Below are 6495 nucleotides of genomic sequence, written 5' to 3' on the forward strand. Positions count from 1 at the left end.
AGCTCAATACCTACCATTTTGTTGTTGGATTGCAAAAGTAGAATATACAAAATAATTTTACAACTCCTGTCATAAAATCCATATTAAGAAAATATTGTGACAAATTATTACTGATGAGCTTCCAAGAATATGTGCTATGCACATGCCTTCTCTTGATTGCTTCAGTCAAGGTCTAATAATCTGAGCTGAGCAAAGACTTGCTAACCATTAATTTAATTAATAATCTGCCCTTTAGAATGAATAATTTTCTGACAATTGATGAATATCTTCAGAGAATTTAGAGAAAAAATGCTTTTACATAGTAGAACGGTAGCTTGAATTAATGTCATAAGTGCTGGAGATAAAATAGGCTATGAGTAATGTAACACTGTAAGGTCTGCATTTTAATCACATGACCTTCTATGCACCATAGTTACTGGAAATTAAATTTTTTCACTTTTTGTTGCCTATATTTTATTTTGTTTTGTTTCCACTTTAATAAAGGAATAGTTGACTGATGAAGTTAGAGTATTTTTAAATTATACAATGTAATATTATTTAATATATATCATGAAGCTAGTTCTACCATCATGTCAATTAACATAGTCATTGAGGGTTGGAGAGACAATATTGAGTGTAGGATACTTGACTAGCATATGGCAAACAAAATTTAATCCCTGGCACTTTTTCTGGTTCCTTCAGCACTATAAGAGTGATCCTTGAGTGTAGATGAAAGATTTTGAGGAATCTTAAGATCTCCTTTTTAAAATTCTTACACATATAAGATCTTATATTTATTATGCTTACCCTGCCTATATATATAAAAAACACTTTCAGATACAAACTATTTATTATATCTTCAGACATTAGTCATATTGTAGTTGGTAATTTGTACTCTTTTATTAATAAATTTCCAGGCCCTGAGAACCACCATTTTATTGTTTTTCTAAGGTGAACCATTTTTCAGATTTCACACACACAGAAAATGAAGGAGTATTTCGTCTTTGTCCTTCTGGCTTATTTCATTTGGCCCCATGTCCCACAAGTGAGACCATCTGAAATGGTGTGGGGTTTCCTTATTACTTTATTTTTTTACTTTATTTTTTAAGAATTAATAAAACTCACTATCATATTTTTTATTCTCTGCCTTGGCTGCTGTGATGTAGTAGATGTAGTAGATGTGGAAGCATAGCTGTATCCTTGGACCAGTGACTTTATTTGCCTTCAAAATATTTCCTTAACTTGAAATTCTAAATTATATTGTAGTTTTATATTTAATTTCTTGAGAAGAATCATAGTGTTTTGTTAGTTGCTGTAGCAGTCCTAACAAAAGTGTCCTTTCTTCCTAACCTCACAAGCATTTACAATGTTGATTTTTTTATGGAAGACTAAAAAATAGAAGATGACATTTTTTTGTGGTTTTGAGGACAATGGTCAAGGAAAGGAAGTAAAACAATTCAATTAAATTGGCCCAAACTCTAAAGTTTTCTCTCATTTTATGTCTTAGAATTTATAAAATTGCACTCTTCCTGACTTACAAAAAATTAATGTGATTGAAGTGCATAGGCAATTAAAGAATTGGATGAATCTTCACAGGGTAGATTTTTTTCAGTATGTCCAAACCAGGCCTTTTACAATTAATGATACATTGGCTAGAGGAACTGTGGGTTAATCTAGTGACTGTGAGCATCAAAGCAACTGCCATCATTATTAAGGAACACTGATTATTATTATTAGTAAAGAGCTGTGAGAAGCTCTTTTCATTATCTATCTTTTACCCTTTACCTAATCAAAGAAAAAACTGACACAGTAGAAAGGCCGGTGCAGATGTGATATACAATTCACCTAAAAAGAAAAAGAATCAGAAGCCTATCCCTTTCTTGGAAAAAATATTTCTTTGTGCAGGCACTGAAAATATTAACAACTGTTATTCTCTTGAGCAAAGGTTTAGATAATTTACAAGGATTCATAGCTGATGTACCCTGTCATATCAGCACAATTACCTCCTTTTTCCATATTTTTGATCAATGTTTTTAGTTTCTTTTAAAACCTTAGCATGCGAATTTCAATAAGTTAATAAATTACATACATTGAATAACAAACCATTAAAAACAAAAAGCCTAAGACCAGTTGAACCCAGATGAGTCAAAGATGGAGGACCAAGTAACCTATAAATGACCTTTATTATACACTATCATGAATTTGCACTATTAAAATTTGCACTATTGCCATCTTAAATTTACAGATGCCATGGCAACTTCTAGAAATCACAAAGTATTGTAAAAATCTGATGGTTGTTTTTACTAGAAAGTCATTGGTTGAGCAACTTTTCTCTTTTCTCAAACTTCATACCTAACTTGGTCCTAATTAAATAAATCTGTTTCTCACCATACATTGCTTAAAAAGGCACAAGAAATAGTGCCACCGTGTTGAATATGTCCACCACAATCTGACCCAAAACTTTGTCTTTCCTACTCTGCCCCACCTTTGAATTCTTTCTTGTGCCAAATTCAAAAATCTGAACACACGAATCTGACCACAGCAGAAAGCTTTGGTCCTGACATGGCTATTCTATAATAAAGTCAGTCACTTTTTTATGACCTAGAAGGTAGTTTGAAAACTAACTCTAATGAAATTCATCTTTTAATAAATTCAAAGTTAAAATCCATCAGGTCCTCTGAGAAAGGATCATTACTCTAAACTCTTTTCTTTGCAAAAAAGTCTAAAATAAAGATAGAATGAGCCTTTACTCAGTTACTTTCTACTTAGATTTGCAGATAAAATGGAATATAGTTGAGAAAATTAACCTTCCAAAGGAACTGATTAACTCTAGTACCCACCAGCCTGCAACTCACCCCTCCTAAAATGTGTATTTCTATTCTCTTTATATACAGATCAGTTATTGGCACCATGAGAACAAGACTGTTATTTTGACAATATTCTCTGGCTTGCTGCTAATAACTCTCATTCTTGGTCTGTCATTGTGTTTCTCTTCTCCATGGTTGATTATGATGCAGAAGATAATGGAGTATGATCTTCATAATCATAGAAGAAAAAGAAAATTTTCATCCATCTAGTAGAAACATGTTCTTTCTTTCTGAAAAACTTCACTCTGTAAAACTGGAGTCATCTTCTCTCTTTTGTGACAAATAAATTCTTCTCCTCTTCACTCCTCCTCTACTCAACACCAGATAAATATCATAGGTTTACCCTGTTTTATTTTAATACACTAACACGCAAATACTTTATATATGTTATTGAACTGACTTATTGAAGTTTTAGAGCCTAATAAGAACACAGAAGTATTCGGGAGGATGTTTCCCTACATACTGACAAAACCAAGGACTTATTCAGAATAATACTGATAAAAAAATATGCAGGAATGAGGTAGATTAAAGTCTGTATGTGTCCAGAGAACAAGTCCAAAGCAAAGTAATCCTGAGATTTTACTTTTGCTTTCTGTATACATGTGAATCCAAAACCAATTCAAGACACATCTGAATTCCATACCCCTGAGTTTCTAAAACCTTTAAATCTTAGACATGATCAAAGGAAGAAGTAACTCCTTCAAGAACTCACCTAATGAAGGAACTTCTGAACACTTTTTTCATATGTTGATCTATCAAACTTTGCCATGGTGGTTGATCTCTTGTACTGCCAGTTGACTTGTATACCTATATTCTTTTTATCTGAATTTCCTGCAGTAACTGAGTGTCATTATATGTGTCTGGCTCACAGATTTAGTGAGACTTCTCCATCATTTGGAAGTTAACATGCTGAAATATGAACCACATATAATATCAAGAGATTCTCTTTATTTTTAGTGCTTGAGGCTATGTCAAGATTTCTCTAAGTTTGACAGTGAAGTCTTGGAGTCAGTACGTTGATATAGTATAATTTAAAACAATATCCTGAGTCAACAACTAACAATATGGTCAACCTAACAATATGGTTAGGTTAGTTCTGAAAATAATATAGAAAAGCATATTCTTATCTGTACTCTCTGTGCTAAACTCAAGTATATAGTGATGTACAGCTGCTCGCCTTTAGAGTCTGTATCTTTATATGCTTATATATGTAGGTTTGGGATTTTCCACAATAGGTAATTGGGAGCTCATACCTTGTTACAATTGACAAAAGGGCATGCTCTAGGTAGGCACTTTTGTGGAGATTCTGGCAAGCTATCTTGGCTTTCAACTAGAGAGAGATGGGGGTGAAGTGCCCACCAGCTTCCTGAGGCACTGGGAGCATCTCAGCCTATATCTACGACAGTCTCAAGAATAGACGGACTTTCATGCAACAACTTGTAAATGTATAATTCAACTACTCCCCCCAGAAATTGGTAAGAAGAGTGGGCTATGGTCATGCTCTCCACTGAGTCTTATGGAGACAGATAAACATTATGAAGAACTCTCATTCATGTTAAGAACTGCCTCTTTCTTTGCTACACAGTCCACTGGAACTCTTGAAAGCAGACTGTTCAAGGTCATATTTTAAGAGCAGCAATAACAACAGCTGGAGTGCCAGACACATGTACCAAAAGCCCGTTCAGAGAGATGCTGGCAACCTGGATTTATACTAGAGGAAGTTGGAAGGTGGTGGCAGAGGGAATTGCCAATCTACTCTTCCAAGATGAGGGAGGAGAGAAGCCAGAATCTAGCTGCCTGCTGCTTACATGCCACGGGCTCAGACAACAGCTTATAAAAAGTACAAAGCTCACCACATTCCTAGAAAATACTAAAAGGATTATTTTCTGCTTATTTGCTTATTTGCCAGTTTCCTTCACTGAGTCTGTCAAGGATAATAGCATGCAGGGTTTTATATCTACTGAGAACCACTTCATTCTTTGCTAGAGATCTGTGAGTCTCATGGAATCAAATCAGTTGAGTTTCAGAGTTAAATATTTGGGGACCTTGCTTGTCATATGGAAACCATAAAAGATGGAGCAGCAAGTAAAATTCAAAAGCTTGAGTTTTTTACAGGGAGAAGATAGGCATTGAAGGTTTGCCTTGAATGGAGTTTTTTTTAACTCTTTGAGACTCAATTTTGTAAGCTATTAGATATATTAATACTGTAATGATACTGAAAGGTGGAAATACTCTATGCATTAATGTTATAATTACTTCAAATGATGCAAAGTGTGGGACTTTGAGCCGGAGCAAAGTATATTCATAGAAGTTCTAAGAAATGGTGACAGACTAAAAACACTAAGTTCGTTTAAGAAAAAAAGCATGTAATTTATGTGAATCAATGAAATTTACAGTGATAGAGTTGATATAAAAGATGTTGTGGAAAATCGTGACTTAAACAAAAGCATTGGAGAGATAATCCATAACTATAATGTGGTTTATTATCTAATTTGACATAAAAATACAAACACCAATGTCATAATTACTGCTGGAGAAGAACCAATTTTAGGGACCACAGTTTCACTAGAATGTTGTTCTTATCTCTGGTACTAGATAAATGAATTTGGTATATGACTTAATTCTCAAAGTTTTATGTTTAACTGTCTTAATGTGGCTGTTTGGTTTGGGGTCACACCTGTTGATACTCAGGGATGCTCCTATCTTTGTGCTTAGGAGGCACTTTTGGTGGCTTGGAGAAAACATATGGGATGCTAGGGATCAAATCTGGGTCAACTGTATGCAAGGCAAGTGCCCTAATTGCAGTACTATTGCTCATCCCCATTGTTCTCTGAAAGTTTATTTTGTTAGTGATACAATTTACCCATATCTCCACTCTAAATAAAGAAGGTTGAGGTTTTGTGACATTTTTTACAACTTTAATCAGACTTGTTTTTTCTCTTTGGAGAGAAAGACTAAGTTTTGACAATTAATTACAATGATGTAGATTTAAGGGAGTTTTCTTTTATTTCATAATACTCCTGGTGAAATCATCATGTTGAGTAGTAAAGAAAATGAGCTACAAGAAACTGGTAACAAGCTAAGGTAATTATAGTGTTCCTGTACTCAGGGAACTAAGTGGATGACAGGGATCAAACCACAGTTCAGTCGTGTGCAAGGTAAGCTCTCTACCCACTTTTAATACTTTAAGAAATTATTTTTCAAAGTTGATGAATCTCTCTAGTTATAAGAGATGAATGGACTTTTTAAAGTTCTCTTTATTCATATTTCAATACAATAAATAGTGTTCATACTGTGAATCTTTATACCAACCAAGGGAGTAATTTCACACTGTACTATATACATAATATATGTTAAAAAGAAATAAAAACAGTCACAGTCAATTCCCACACGCCACATCTCTGCTATGTGTTATGCTTTTGCAATGCTATCAATTGACTTGTAAAGCCAAGTTTAGAGAAGAACAAATGACTAAGTTTGCTATAAATGTACCTCCAGATTATTTTTTCCTTTCATAATGTCAGTGTCATGGGAAAAATAAGATACATCAACAGTTCTTTCACCTAAGAATCTGGAATATTGAATTTGGATAAGAAGATATGATTCCAGTTTTGGCAATAGGAGTATTTTGCTGAACCATATTTAAATA

This window comes from Suncus etruscus, chromosome 18 (assembly GCF_024139225.1).
Source record: "Suncus etruscus isolate mSunEtr1 chromosome 18, mSunEtr1.pri.cur, whole genome shotgun sequence".
In the NCBI taxonomy this organism is placed as follows: Eukaryota; Metazoa; Chordata; class Mammalia; order Eulipotyphla; family Soricidae; genus Suncus; species Suncus etruscus.